Raw genomic sequence first — 16,082 nt, 5'->3', positions numbered from 1 at the left:
AAAGAGAAGACCAAAGTTCATGTTTACATTATTGCATCTTTAATGCTAAAGATAGTTTTTATTAAAATTCTATAAATCTATCCAGTGTTAATTAGTTTAACTGTAAGTTAATGTTTCTATAAACTTTTTATAGCCCTTTACAATTTAGTTATTATTCTTACAGAGCCTAACCATGTTTTAAGAAAACTCTGTTATGCTTTTATTCCTATGTTCAACTTATGGAAACATTGACTAATACCCCTTTAACTTTAGCCAATATGTTTACACACAAAATCTCTTTTAAAATTAATTTTTTATAAACCTTCCCCAACTTGCTTAAACCTTTAGATTTTTCCTATCTCCCTTAAAGCAATACTTTAACCCTCTAAACTTTGGCAAGAAATCCATATTCCCATGTCTTCTTACAATCTTTTACCAAAAGTACATTCTACTTTTCTTACATGCTTTGCATGTGGAACTGTTTCTTCAGTAGCCTCAAATACATGCTACACTGTTAACTCTGTGCAACTTCTATTTTTGGTGAAAAACCTGGTTAGTAGGTCATTTTAATTATGTACCAGATGTGGAGCTCAGGACAGACACAGGACAGAAGTGCAGATCAAATCTGTTCTTACTTTTCTTTAAACCAATTAATTAGAACTCTTTTATGTAAACATCACACGCATATCACATATAAATACAAAGACAGACAGAAAATCCAGTCGTTGTAAGATTTTTCATTTGCCATTTCTTAAGTTACCTAATGGGATTACTGGAATCGAGCTAGAGCCCTTTGAGAAGCAGGGCTAGGAAAGCATGCAGTTTCTAGACCCTGATAAGCAGACATAGCTGGAAGGCAAAAACAGATCCCCCAAATTAAGGGTGCCATTTTATATGGAATCATGGACTCCTCCCATAGGGAAATACTACAGAAGAAGCTACTGCAGTGCTTCTACCCTGCATTTTATTGCAAAAAAAAATCCAAAGCCAATCAGCACATTTTGTAATCAGGCCATCCCCCATGGATTCTCATCTCTCAGTGGGGTTAGGGATGTTTCCATACCTTCTAGGTGGTCAAGAGCATGCTTCTCTGATCCAAGCATGCAAGGAGCCAAGTATTCTTCCTAATTGCCATTAACAGTCCCTTATAGTGTATTTCTCATCTGCTTATTGCAAACTATGGCTCAAAGCTCTCTCATAATGTGAAGGAATTTCTGATACACCCCCCAAAAAAATCAGGTAACAAAATGTAAAATTGAAAATTAAACCAAGACTTAGATTTCAAGGGGGATCAGTTCCTGAGGTTCCATGAGGAAAACAGGTTTTTCTCAGAATGGGGTCTGTGGCACCTCCTCTGTTTTTCCCTATGAGTCCCAGGCTGTTAGAATTTATCTAGGTTCTCTCATGTGAGCCTCAAGAGTGGCAAGAAGAAAAAATGGAGGAAAACAATTCAGAAGAAAAAAACTTTTTCCAGAAAGACATGAATCAAGAAGAGGAAAAGATAAATGTCTTATAAACAGATACAGTTTGGATACTTTATTTATTTATTTATTTGTTTATTTATTTATTTATTTTTGTAATGTGGTCTGACTTTCTTTTCCAGGCTTATCTCAAACTCCTGAGCTCAAGAAATCGTCCTGCTTTGGCCTCCTGAACTACTGGCATTACAGGCATGAAAATAGATATCCAGCGTTACCCCATCCAACTCTGGATATCTATTTTTAATTAAACCACTTTTAATTATAGAGTTCTTTTGTTAAAAAATCTTTTAAAATCTCTTATTACCAGGCTCTGATGAGCATAGCCAACATTTCTGACTTTTGAATTCCATACCAGATAACCTCTCACATAAAATGAATACGTATTAACTAAGGTTATAACTTTACCTTGAACTCATGAAGTGTTTCAAAGAGATGGTAAACAGTTTTTTTAAAAAAAAGTTTAGAATTTCCCCATGATATTTCAGAGAAAGGAAAATTCAAGACAGGAAATCAGAAGCTATCCATGGGGTGGGGAACCCTCAAAAAATGGCAGAGTTACACAAATAACAAACCAGAAAGGAATCAATCCCAAAGCCATGAATTGAACCTGGGGGCAGCCACTGTCCAAAGACCAAAGCCTTGGTTACTGAGCTACAGCATTCAGCAGGTTCTGTTGCTCTTCCCAGAAAGAGCCTAGAGGAGTCAGTTTCAAGCTTGCAAAGGCTTTTAACTGCCCAAGATAATGTTTAGGGCTGTAAATGAATCCCCAAATTCCTGTCTGCTGGATGGCAGAGACCAAGAGAAAGTATCAAGGTTTCTTTCTCACATGGTCACAAGGTTAAGCTCTCAAGTATATAAAACAAAAAGAGAGAAACTTCATATGGCACTAGTCTCAGGGACCCCCAGCAACTTTGTAAATGACCAGCTGCCAGGCTGGCTTGAAAAGCAGGCTTATAGTGGTCCTAAGCCCATCTTCTCTCCTGTGATACCTCTCTCTCCATTAAAGAACAAAACAGAAAGACAAATTCTTAGCAAAAATTGCTCCAGATTTGCTACAGCCTAAGACTAGTCTCACAAATCCTTTTTTCTATTAAACCTTTGCAGAGGAGACAATCATGTTTACATTTGCACTCACACACATATACACACACACACACACACAAACAGTGGGAGGAGGAGGGAGAGAGACAGAGAGAGAGAAAAAAAAAGATGAGAAACTTGGTTGGTAAGAATTTCTTGCCCTCCTTTTTTTTGCCAGCAAACCAGGTTTCTGGGTTCCCTTTCTCTGCAGCTTTCAGAAGAACAGAGCAGCTTTGATGTCCCTGTTCACTGTATCATAGATATGGGAGCCAAGCCCCATTACTAAATAAAATCATCCTTTTCTGTTTGATGGAACCATAAGCAAAGCTTCTCAATTTTGCAAGATGCTGCCCAACAGGCTGCATGGGGAATCAAATTAATATTTTCCTTCCCAGCCAATGTAAAATACATGCAAGAAAATAGACACAAGTCACTTTGTTCAGCACCAGTATTCACCTGGCAAGGCTCAAACTTTCTCCTTTTGGCCCCTGTTACCTTTGATCCACACCAGGTGTGTGTGAGGGGGATGATCTCCAAATGGTAATTCAATGTGTAATCTCTAGGCAAGAAGACAAACCTGACAAAAACAAGCAATGGGGAAAGAACTTCCTATTTAATAAATGGTGTTGTGAAAACTGGCTAGCTAGACACAGAACATTTAAACTGGATCTTTTCCTTACACCCTATACAGAAACTAACTCCAGATAAATTAAAGTCTTAAGTGTAAAAGACAAAACTATAAAAACCCTAGAAAAAAATCTAGGCAATACCATTCAGGTCATAGGCATGGGCAAATATTTTATGTTGAAATCGCCAAAAGCAATTGTAACAAAAGCAAAAATTGACAAATGGGATCTAATTAGACTAAAGAGATTCTGCACAGCAAAAGAAACTATCATCATAATGAACAGATAACCCATAGAATGGGAAAAAATTTTTGCAATCTATCTATCTGACAGAGTCCAATATCCAGAATCTACAGGGAATTTAAGGAAGTTTACAAGAAGAAAACAAACAAACACATTAAAAAGTAGGCAAAAGACATGAACAAACACTTCTCAAAAGAAGATATAGATGCGGCCAACAAACATATGGAAAAAAGCTCAACATCACTGATTGCCAAGACCAGCTCAGTTGGGGAGACCTTAACCCAGTGGCGCAAGAGGAATTAAAGACACACACACAGAAATATAGAGGTGTGAAGTGGGAAATCAGGGGTCTCACAGCCTTCAGAGCTGAGAGCCCTGAACAGAGATTTACCCACATATTTATTAACAGCAAACCAGTCATTAGCATTGTTTCTATAGATATTAAATTAACTAAAAGTATCCCTTATGGGAAATGAAGGGATGGGCCAAATTAAAGGAATAAGTTGGGCTAGTTAACTGCAGCAGGAACACATCTTTAAGACACAGATCACTCATGCTGTTGTTTGTGGCTTAAGAATGCCTTTAAGTGGTTTGCCGCCCTGGGCAGACCAGGTGTTCCTTCAGTTCATTCCCATAAACCCACAACCTTCCAGCTTGGGCTTTAGGGCCATTATGAACATGCCACAGTGCTGCAGAGATTTTGTTTGTGGCCAGTCTTGGGGCCAGTTATGGCTGTATTTTGGGGGGCTTGCTCCCAATGTGACTCCCTTCTTTGATTTGCAAAGAGATAAAAGTGAGGGCAGCTTTGTCACAGTGAGCTACTTCAACCTGGATTTGAGCCCACATGATGGACACCATTTGCCGAGACCAGCTAGGTTGGGGAGACCCTAACCCAGTGGCACTAGAGGAAGTAAAGACACACACACAGAAATACAGAGGTGTGAAGTGGGAAATCAGGGGTCTCACAGCCTTCAGAGCTGAGAGCCCCGAACAGAGATTTACCCACATACTTAATAACAGCCAACCAATCATTAGCAATGTTTCTATAGATATTAAATTAACTAAAAGTATCCCTTATGGGAAACGAAGGGATGGGCTGAATTAAAGGAATAGGTTAGGCTAGTTAACTGCAGCAGGAAGACGTCCTTAAGACACAGATCGCTCCTGCTCTTGTTTTGGCTTAAGAATGCCTTTAAGTGGTTTGCCGCCCTGGGTGGGCCAGGTTTTCCTTGCCCTCATTCCTATAAACCCACAACCTTCCAGCTTGGGCATTAGGGCCTTTATGACCATGTCACAGTGCTGCAGAGATTTTGTTTATAACCAGTCTTGGGGCCAGTTTATGCTGGATTTTGGTGGGCTTGCTCCCAACACGGATCGTTAGAGAAATGGAAATCAAAACCAAAATGAGATACCATCACATACCCGTCAGAATAGCAATTATTAAAAAGTCAAGAAACAACTGATGCTGGTGAGTTTGAGAAGAAACGGAAACACTTTTACACTGTTGGCAGGAATGTAAATTAGTTCAGCCATCATGGAAGACACTCTGGTGATTCCTCAAATATTTAGAATCGGAAATACCATTTGACCCAGCAATCCCATTACTGGGTATATACCCAAAGGAATATAAATTTTTATTTTATAAAGATGAATGCACCTATATATTCATTGCAGCACTATTCACGGTAGCAAAGACATGGAATCAACCCAAATGCCCATCATTGATAGACTGGATAAAGAAAAAGTAGTGCATATAAATCATGGAACACTATGTGGCCACAACAAGGAATGAGATTATGTCCTTTGCAGGGACATGGATGAAGCTGGAAGCCATTATCCTCAGCAAACTAACATAGGAACAGAAAACCAAACACCATATGTTCTCACTTATAAGTGGGAGCCGACCAAAGGGAACGCATGCACACAGGCAGGGATACAACACACTCTAGGGCCTGTCAGAAGCAGGAGAGATCATCAGGAAAAATGGCTAATGCATACCGGGCTTAATACCTACATGATGGGTTGATAGGTACAGCAAACCACCATGGCACACATTTACCTATGTAACAAACCTACACATCCTGCACGTGTACCCCAGAAGTTAAAATAATTTTTAAAAGATACATAAAACATCTGAACAGACATTTCTCAAAAGAAGACATATGAATGGCAAACAGGTATATGAAAAGGTGCTCAACATCACTGATATCAGAGAAAGACAATCAAAACTACAATGAGATCTCATTTCACCCCAGTTAAAATGGCTTTTTCTCTAAAAGACAGGCAATAACAAATGCTGGCGAGGATGTAAAGGGAACCCTCATACACTGTTGGTGGAAATGTGAGTCAGTACAGCTTCTATGGAGGACAGTTAGGAGGTTCCTCAAAAACTAAAACTAGAGCTACCATATGATCCACTGCTGGGTACATACCCAGAAGAAAGGAAATCAGTAGATTGAAGGGATACATGCACTCCCATGTTCCTTCTAGCACTGTTCACAATAGCCAAGATTTTGAATCCACCTAGTGAGTGTTCGTCAACAGACAACAGGATAAAAAAAAGGTGGTATATATATGCAGTGGAGTACTCTTCAGCCATAGGAAAACAAGGAGAGCCTATCATTTGTAATAGCATGGATGGAACTGGAGGTCATTAAGTGAAATTAGGCAAAGAAAGACAAACAAACATCACATGTTCTCTCTTATTTGTGAGAGCTAAAAATCAAACAGTCAAACTCATGGAAATACAGAGTAGAAGGATGGTTACTAGAGGCTGGGAAGGCGCAGTGGCAGAGAGGTGGGGATGGTTAATGGATAAAAAAAGTAATTAGAAAGAATGAATAAAATTGAGTATTTATAGTATTTGACAGCAATAGAATGCCTATGGTCAATAATAATGTAATTGTACATTTAAAAAATGAAGAGGATAATTGGATGGTTTGTAACACAAAGGAAAACGGCTGGAGGTGATGGACACCTCATTTACCATGCTGCGATGATTACACACTGCATGCCTGTATGAAAGTATCTCATGTGCTCCATTAAAATATACACCTACTGCGTGCCCACAAAAATAAATATTAAACATTTTTAAAACTATGAAAATTGTAATCAAAATTCACAATGATCAATAAGTACAAATAATGTAAGTTCTATGTCTGAGTTGATGCAGGGTAAGAACATATTAAGGCGGAAAGCTAGAACTGCAAACAAATGAGATCCTGAGAGCAAGAAACTGGAGAAATAACAGAAACTCCAGGGAGAAGTCTAGATCTTAAAGACATGGGAAATTGAGGGACTGACCGAGATCTCCACAAAACCAGGTCACATCTGTGTTCCAGGAAACAGAATAGAAAATGCACCCAGGGCTGTCTCTGACAGGGTGAGCAACTGGAGAGGGAAGAAAAGATCTGGGGGACCCAGGAGGGTGGAGGGACTGGAACTGGGACCTGAGGGCGGGGCTGTGCTTCAACCTCCTCCACCCACTGCCCTTGCCCTGCCGTCAGGAGCCCTTGGTGAGGAGGAGGTCCCCAGCTCTGTGATGCAGGCCTGGGGCCCAGTCTCTAGTCCCAAAAGTGATGCCCAGGTCTCAGTTGCTTGAAGGTGACATTGCACTTCAGATGGAAAAAATGCTCTTTCCTTTGAAGAGCCCTAGTGCCACATGGCTGGGCTCCAGCTCCAATCCCTGGATTGTGGATTTCATCCTCACCTGAGTGTGGAGCTGGGGGTTTCTCTTCCTATTACTCTCCTACCTTCCGCTTGGAAGGAAGAGGAGCAGCAGGAAGGTAAGGAGCCCCCAGCCCAGCCCCACAGAGAAAGACTCTCTCTCTTCTTTTCCTCCCCTCATTCCCACTTTTCCTAAGCAGCGAGAGACCCTTCTGCGATGGGAAATCTCATCATCTCTCTAGGGAAGGGCAGGGCAGGCAGGGGTGGGAGTGGGCGGAGGATTCCATCACCAGCTCCCAGACCATCTGTGACATGTCGGCATCAGGGCAAAAGCCTACACTGGTCTCAGCCGCGAGGACCAGATCAGGAGAGGGGTGAGGTCTCTGTGGGAGGACAGGCCCCAGCCCTGGCTCATCAGCCTCTTTCCGAGGCTGGTACCTGGGGGCCCAGACGCTTCTATGTGGGGTGATCTGGGAGCTGTGCTGAGACCCTGAGAGCCTCCCGCCAGAGCCTGGATTCATGTCTGGCCTCCTTCGAAGCAGAATCCTACTGGCAGCTCAGAGGTGCCTGTAGGCCTGAGCCTGGGTCTGCCTTCAGCAGAGGAGCAGGGACTGGGGATATCCAGGGTGGAGTCACACACAAAACCCCCACTTGCATTTCCCTAAGAAGGAAAACAGAAAATATTTCATCAATGAAACATGAGTAAAAGAAACACATACAGAGCTCCCTGAGCTAGAGGCAGAAAGCCGTGTTACTCATGAGCACTGCGTGTGTGCAGCTGGCCTGGGGAGAGGAGACTGAGAACTGGTCCCAGCCCCACACTCTTGCTTGCCTCTTACCATCAAAGGAAGAGATTGGGAGACCCAGGAGCAGGAAGAAGATCCTAGCTCTGAAAGGTGAGGCTCTACTGCTCCCCAGGACTCCCCAGAGGTGACTGACCATCACCTGTCCCTGAGGAAGTCATTTGCAGAGGCCTGAGAGGAAGCTCCTGGGAGGGAAATCAGAACCCGGGGCCGCCTCAGATTATCTGTGGGAATGAAGCCATGGGCCTGGGAACCGGTATTGCCCATAAGGGGGCGCTGTGGGGAAGGCACCAAGACCTGCCAGGATATGGGGGGAGGTCAGGGAGGCTCCAGGTCCATGCGGACGGCTGTTCTTCTCGGCCATGGCTGACTCTTCTTAGAGACCACCCCTGTCCGCTCTCCCCACTAGATGGTTGTGACACCCATGAGGGGGTGTACATGGAAGCACTTTTTGCAAATGACAAAAGTTCTGCACAGTGCACACCTTGCTGTCACCATTGGGGCCATGTGGCCTTGGACACAGATGCGTGGGTTTCAGGGTCTAGTTCCCCGTGGTGTCCCCTAAAGAGACAGCCACTCAGCCTCCTGTGAAGTTTGCTGGCACTGCCCTCCCCACCATAACCCCGTCTCCTGACTTCCAGCTTGCAGAATCCTCCTGAGGGAGCCGGGGGACACTGGGGGCCTGACCAACCCTCTAGAAAGTGAGGAGACTCCCCCTTCTCTCCATGTCCTCCTTTATACCAGGGCCTCTGATGCAACCCTAGGGCCTGGTGGTGACCTAGGAGGGGGAGTTCCTGGAAAGGGAACAGGAATTGACTGAAGCTCTGAGGCTGACATAGATAGAACTTTGTGAATTCAGCAGTGGGGGAGGTGGAGGAGCTGTGGGCATCAGGTGCCCAGCCTTCCCGACCTCCCAGCCCCACCCGCCCCTAGCTGCAGCTTGTGCCTCATGTCTACTGCAGCCACCTGAGAAAGCTCACTGGGGAGGGTGGCTCTCACCTACCCTTAGCTGGAGACCCCCTGGGTGACATGTACCAACCAGCGCCTGCTAAGGCCCACCAACTGTATGGGAAATGCATGCAATGTCCATCTCCCACCAGCTTGTCCCCAAGGGCTCTCCCAGCTACTCTGGCCTCCACCCTGTCACTAGGCGCAACGACCACCTTAGAGCCTTTTTGACCACACTCAAGCCTGAGTACCTCCAGGTCACCAGAGCCCCCACTACCCCTAAAACACCCTGCACCTCAGCCACATGTGCTTTTTCCTCCTTCACCACAGCCCCCTGTTCCCACGGCCTCCTCTCCACCCCCACCCAGCTCCGGCCTGGCTGAGTTTCCGTGTGGCTCCACAATATGCCCCGTCCCTCAGAGCTGCCTTTTCCACAACCAGGGGCTGACTTCTCCAACCAGGGTGATCTCCGGCTTTGGGTGCTCCAGCGATCCCATCTGGGACCTCTCTTGCTGGAGGGAGGCTGCCACCACCTGCGGCCTCTCCACCTGCTCACATGGCAAGTCCCAGCAACCGTATCTTCCTGACCACTCCCTAGAGGCTTCCTTCTGGGGAGACCCCACACCCAGGCAGATGGAGGTAGGTGCCTGCACATTCATCCACCCCGACATGCAGAAGCTGCTGGAAACTCTCATCACCAAGAGAGCAGTGATGAAGATGTGGCAGGAGAAAGAAAGGGGGCAGGCAGACTACCTGCAGATGACATAACTGGGGAAGGAGTGGGACATCATGACTCTAAATCCCTTCTGGAATGTGACAACCTAACCACAGCAGCTGCCCGGTCCTCAGCAGGTCTCTGATGCCACGTCCATGGGGGACCACTTACAGTGGAAATGCAGCCAGCTCTTCTGAGACCTCTTCTCTCCTCTTTCAATAGGGAGTCCCTGGTGGTCACGGCCTGGGTGTCTAGGAACCCTTCCTCACAGAATGTGTACTCTGTACCATTGGATAAAGCCTCCACTTCTCTTCAAGGTGAACCTGAGGTTGAGGCATCCTCACAGCTTTCCCAGGCACAGTCCCAGCCCCACACATGGCCCAGCTCCAACCGTTCACTTCAACCTGGCCCCAGTCCCAGCCCCCACCTCTGGCTGGGATCCAGAAGCAGTCTCACTTCTCACCCCCTGTCCCAAGCCTACCGTGCTCTTCTCCACCCCAGATCAGGTTCTGTGGGGCATCTTGCCCTACATCCAATGAGAGGGCACAGTCTGTCATCCCCAGTCGAGTGGAGTATCTTGAATGGCCCTCTCAGAAGTGACTAAAGTGGAAGAGGGCTTTTTCCTTTCTCCTAAAAAATTCTCAGGCTGTCCTGAGCCAGCCCACTGTCCACCTTCCCCAGAAGAGGCCGGCTTTCCAGAGCCCCAAGTCAGCCTCCATTCTTTCTGGGGTTGCCTCCAGCACTGAGATCCCAGAGCACCGGTGGCAAGGAAGTAGTGCCATGTGCCAGGAGCAGTCCCATGGCCCTCCCAGCACATTCCATCTGGAGACCTCTGCAACCTGAGGGGGAATTCCCAGGGAGGTCCCAGGGTCAGGCAGAAGACACACAGGGGGTCCTCTTGCCCTCCCAGGCTTCTGAATTTGCAAGAAAGGGCAGGAAGAATATGCAGAAGACAGGACTCAGGAGCTCTGGAAGGTTATCTAGGAAGAGGTGCTTAGGGTCCAAACTAGAGGCACAACCAAGCCAGGATCAAGGCACAGGAAGGAATTCAGTGAAGGTTCTGGAGAAAGACAAGGAGGAGGCAGACGGTGACTTCAGGAAGTCCTGGAAGTACCAATCAGTAAGTTCCACACCCAGGGACCCAGACAGGAAGCATTTGGAAAACAAGCTGCAGGTCCATATGGACAGGAAGGTGGGGGAGATCAAGGAGGGCTGGATCCCTGTATCTGTGTATTGCTCCTGGTTCATGGCCAAACGTGCTGTTCCCAAGTCTGACACCCACAGGAAACTGGGGAAGCTGGCATCCTGGAGGGGTGGGAAAGCCCACATGAACACCTCCCAGGAGCTTTCCTTCCTTCATCCCTGCACCCGGCAGATGCTGGAAGCACATCTTTTCAGGTTCTGTGTGAGGCACAGGTGGGGTCCAGACCTCCAGTCCCTATAGCCCATAAATGTCCAGTCAGGTAAGGCTCAGCCCCCACCCCTCCCATACTCCACATTTCCCCTCTGGGCCTCCTGGGAATCTCGGGTTGAATCTGTAGCCAAGTTTGTCATTTTATTGGAAAAACCTCCCCAGAATGGTCCAGGAGACAACAGAACAACAGGCAAGTCAGCCCCACTGTGAGTTGCCCTGTCCCTGCCCCACCACCTGAGCAGGAGGAAGGCCAGAGGGCTCCAAGATGGTCCCAGTCAGCTGACACCCATAAGCAATTAGAGGCCTCTCCGACCGGACAGAAGGACAGGGCATCTTCTCAGTCCCCCATGTGCAGCCTTGTAGGCAGAACCTGGCAGAGCAGGACTGTCCTGGGGTGTGGGAAATCCAACCTTGAGGGGTTCAGAAATGGCTGGGAATGAGGCATGGCTTGAGATTGAAAGCATGTCCCCAGGAAACTCCTGTCATAACAGAGCCCTGCAAGAGTTCTGCATAAGGTCCCAGTGGGCAAGGGCCAAAGACACCCTGGAAGCACTGGAGGCTGAGGAGGAGAAACCCCCTGCTTCAGAAGCCACCTTGGGAGCCAGTGTGAGGGCAAGTTCAGGAAGTGTTCAGTTGGGCCTGAGGAGCACAGAGGCTGTGGGGACCACTAGTGTCTACACTATAGTGTAAACTGGTGTCTGTAGACCTCAGTGTCTTCAATCTGTGTTGCTCAGGATCCAGGGCATCTGTGTCTGAAAGCACAGGCAGTCAATGAGATTGCGCTCACAGTGCAGGTGGACTCAGAGGAGCAGGTGCCAGGCCGTGTCTCCAGCATCCTCCTCCAGGAGGGCCCCACAGACCTGTGCCTTCCAGGCCACAAAGTGGACATGCTCCCAGCCATAGACTGGCCACCCACTAATGCCCCACTGTCCACCTCCCAGACTGTGTTCTGTAGGAGGAACATGGCAGCTTTCCAGGGTCCATGTGCCCTCCTGTGGAAGGGAGGGGACAGACTGGGGCAGCAGGAGCCTGTGAGCCCAAAAGTGAAGGCCCCACAGAAGAGTCCGAAGATGCTGGGCTCTGTGAACAAGGGCGAGGCCTGCCGGAGGCCCAGACCAGGGTAGCAGGGACATAGGTGCAAGGGACCCAGGACCTCCGAAGCCAGTTGGAGGAGCCACCCTGCCCATGCCAGGGAAATAGGAGACAAACAATAAAGGAAATATGACAAGCCTCAGCTAGAGAAGGGACAGGCACCACCAGAGTGCAACTTCTGGAGAAAGATCAATCACCATTCACAGGGTATACTATCAGAGGAACCAGCTCCCAATATTTCAACATAGGTTCTTTTCTATTTTCCCTACGTGTTGGCTGGTCTGAGAAATAAAAAGAAAGAGTCCAAAAGAGAGAAATTTTACAGCTAGGTGTCCGGGGGTGACATCACATGTTGGCAGGTTCCGTGATCCCCCCGAGCTACAAAACCAGCAAGTTTGTATTATGCATTTCAAAGGGGAGGGAGTGTATGAATAGGGTGTGGGTCACAGAGATCACATGCTTCAAAAGGCAATAAAATATCACAAGGCAAATAGGGGCAGAGCAAGATCACAAGGCCAGGACAAAATTAGAATTGCTCAGGAGGTTTCATGTCCCACTATGTATGCATTGTCATTGATAAACATCTTAACAGGAAACAGCGTTTGAGAGCAGATAACTGGTCTGACAAGAATTTTCTAGGCTGGTATTTCCTAATCCTAGCAAGCCTGGGGGTGCTGCAGGAGACCAGGGTGTATTTCATCCCTTATCTACAACTGCATAAGACAGACGCTCCCAGAGCGGCCATTTTAGAGAACCTCCCCTGGGAATGCATTCATTTTCCCAGGGTTATTCCTTGATGAGAAAAGAAATCAGCAATATTTCTCCTATGTGCTTTCTGAAAGAAGAGAAATATGACTCCATTCTACCTGGCCCCACAGGCAGTCAGACTTTATGGTTATCTCCCTTGTTCCCTGAAAATCGCTGTTATCTTGTTCTTTTTCAAGGTGCCCAGATTTCATATTGTTCAAACACACAGGCTTTACAAACAATTTGTGCAGATAACACAGTCACCACAGGGTCCTGAGGCAACATACATCCTCAGTTTATGAAGACGACAGGATTAAGACATTGAAGTAAAGACAGGCATAGGAAATTACAAGAGTATAGTCTGGGGAAGTGATCAATGTCCATGAAATCTTCATGATTTATGTTCAGAGATTGCAGTAAAGACACACATAAGAAATTATAAAAGTATTAATTTAGGGAACTAATAAATGTCCATGAAATCTTCACAACTTATGTTCTTTGGCCATGGTTTTAGCCGGTCCCTCCGTTCAGGGTCCTTGATTTCCCCCAACAGTCTACACCCCAGGAAAAGAGGTGCAGGGCAGGAAGACGTACTTCAGAAAGGCAAGCCCAGGGCAGATGCTGTCCAGAGCTAGGAGTCTGATCCAGCAAGGTTGTTTATGGATAGCATGACTAAAGAAGCCCAGGCCATCATCAGAGTTGTGGGTCAAATCCTGGTGGACAAATTGGGGCTTCAGCAGGGATGTGGTCCCTCAGAGATCGACTGCCACAAAGGCGACCTCCAAGCCCAGAAGAATGTGCCTTCCTGCTGCCACAGGAGTCACTACCACCAGGAACACAGCAGAGAGATGAGAGCCCTGGCCTGCAGCCCCAAAGCCACCCCCAAGGGCCACAGCTGTCCTGTCAAAAACAAGGGCATCAGAGACAGAGACAGCAGTTGGGCTCCCACCTCCCAGGGAGCCTGTGTCCCCAGCTGGTCCCCACCACCACAGGCCACAAGTGGCAAGCACCTCTGGTGGCCCCATCCACAGCCACAGGAACTGAGGTCTACACAGATGTGTCTTGCTTCCTGAACCAGCTCAGGCTTCTCACACCTCTCCTGGGAGAGTCAGGGGGCTCTACTCAAATAACACTGGACACCTACATAACAAACCTGTCCTGCATGGATCATCACAGTTCCCATGTGTTCCTGACTTCCACGGAGAAGTTCCCAATGTACCTGCTTTCCCTGCAGAGGTGGTAGCTTCTGTCTGTGCCATGCTAGGGCACAAGAAAGGGCTCAGTGTCAGCTCCTCCTGAGTGTGGTTCCCAGAATGACTGGGCCAGGAGGAGGCTGACAGGGACCTGGAAGACCTCATGTTCTCCCTGTCCCCACACTGTGTCTGGTTTCCAAACTGGATCATGACTCAGAGCCTTCAGGACGTGTAAGGATAGCAAATCCTTTGGAGATTCCACCCGGGCTCTGGCTCACTGCAACCCCCATTCTCACTAAGGTAACTTCTGTGCTGCTGTAGGAGCTGGGTCTGCAGGGGCCTCATGGACTGAGGGGGTGGTAGGCTCCAGGAGTGATGGATCCCAGAAACCTCCCTGCCCCATAGAAGTCTGGGAATGTGGGGGTGTCCTGTGCTGGCCCTGAGTCAGAGGCAGGACTGGTCTTTCCAGGATCTCCTGGTGGGGAAGAGATGACACCCTCCCCAGACCCTTTCCTGCATGCTGAGTTCTGGGATGGACTTGGGCCGTGCCAACACTTCCTTCAGCCTTGATAACACCCCTGGGTTCATGTCTGCCGTCCCCAGCCTCACTCCGCAGAGGAGTCTCCCAGCCCACTGGTGTGGGGTGTCCGTTTCAGGAGGCACCCAGGGCTGCTGCCTACTCCTCTGGTAGGACTCTGTGGTCAGGAACCACAGGAGAGGACCTTCGGTTCAGGGTGGGAGGTGGGAAAAGAATCAGGGAAGACAAGCCTAAGATTGCAAGTGCAGGATCCAAAAGCTGCCTGCAGCTGTAACCAGGGTCCTCGCAGTCTGGTGACCATTACAAGCAAAAGTGGTCAGTGCCACTCCCGGGGGAGGGGAACCCAGAAGGCAAGGGTTGGCCTGGGTCACACAGCACATCTATGGTTCCAGGCCCATGTGCTTGCAGGGGACACATTGGGGCTCAGAGAATCTGGTCACATGGTTGGCAGGGACAGTCCCCACATGGCCCAGTCCTGTGCTCCCTCCGTCCTGGTGCTGGGTCCTTCCTGGCCATCCCCAGGGAAGGCAGGAGCAAGGGCAGGGCAGGCAGGAGCCAATTCCTCAGAGGGATCTGCCCAAGGGTGCTCTGCCCCAGGAGACCTCTGCGCCTGCAGGGGTTGTGGAGGCTGAGGACAAGGGGACAGGCCTGTACCCAGGCCTGGTAGGACCCAAGTTGGGGACCTGTTTTGAACATGCCCTGGTGTCACTTTGGGTGTCCCAACTACTGCTGGAGCCAAGTCCTGTCTGGGGTGGTGACCTAACATCTATGGGACCCAGGATCCTGGGACCTGCAGCAGAGGAACTCCACAGGGACCCCCAGTAGACCCCAACACTCAGAGATTCCCACAGAGACCACATTCATCAATATTTCACAGATTCCCCGCAGTGATCCCCAGAGACCCCAACAGAGAATCTGAGATCCCCCCACAAAGACCCCCCAGAGGGACCCCCCCAGAAATCCCCAAGAGACTCACACAGAGACTCTTCGAAAGCAACACAGAGATCCCCACGGAGACATCCACAGTGAGTCTAACAGAGACCTGCACAGAGAAAATATATCAAGGTCACTTTGCCACCCCCTAAAATCCATAGCACTGCACTCACTCGGTGAAAATGAGCGGCATCTACCTCATTACCAGCAGCGGTTTTCTCCTGGTCGCCTCCTGCCCTCTTCTGGATAAGATTCCTTGAGATACCAAACAATAGAAAGGCCTCCTCTATTAGACAGCCTCCAATTTCAAGCAAGCCCCTGAACCGCTGACAGATCCTTCCCAAGATCACCCAGTCACAACCCCCATGCTGATATCAAACTGTAAGGTTCTTGATAGAAACGGTGAGAGTTCCTCTGATGCCGTCCTTCTGAGACGGCCCTCAGTTGCTCAGGCCATGCTCCCCCTCACTGCCAAGGGAATCCACCCGGCTGGTCTAGGTCGGCCTTGCTCACGGGGCTCCTCCTGCAGGCCTTGTGCTGGAGCACAAGGAACAGGAAGGATCTCGGCTTGGACAAAGCTTCCTCAGAAAACCTTCTCCAACTCCCCTATGAGGTCAGACTCCC

At 48.2% G+C, this 16,082-nt stretch overlaps 1 protein-coding gene and 1 pseudogene across 1 annotated transcript in view; one reads left to right on the top strand and one right to left on the bottom strand.

Annotated features, from left to right (window-relative positions):
• Positions 1–9,226: 9,226 nt before the first annotated feature.
• On the top strand, positions 9,227–15,424 carry LOC100428758 (spermatogenesis-associated protein 31E1-like; annotated as a pseudogene).
• A 71-nt stretch (positions 15,425–15,495) lies between these two features.
• The window catches only part of LOC106996314 (uncharacterized), a 73,244-nt gene continuing 72,657 nt past the window's right edge, over positions 15,496–16,082 (bottom strand). Inside the window, exon 9 of the mRNA XM_077949088.1 lies at positions 15,496–15,567. The gene's annotated coding sequence lies outside the window, so the exon portion shown is untranslated. The remainder of the gene's footprint in view (positions 15,568–16,082) is intronic.

The sequence above is a fragment of the Macaca mulatta genome, chromosome 10, assembly GCF_049350105.2.
Source record: "Macaca mulatta isolate MMU2019108-1 chromosome 10, T2T-MMU8v2.0, whole genome shotgun sequence".
NCBI lineage: Eukaryota > Metazoa > Chordata > Mammalia > Primates > Cercopithecidae > Macaca > Macaca mulatta.
This window is presented reverse-complemented; position numbering and strand designations above follow the sequence as displayed.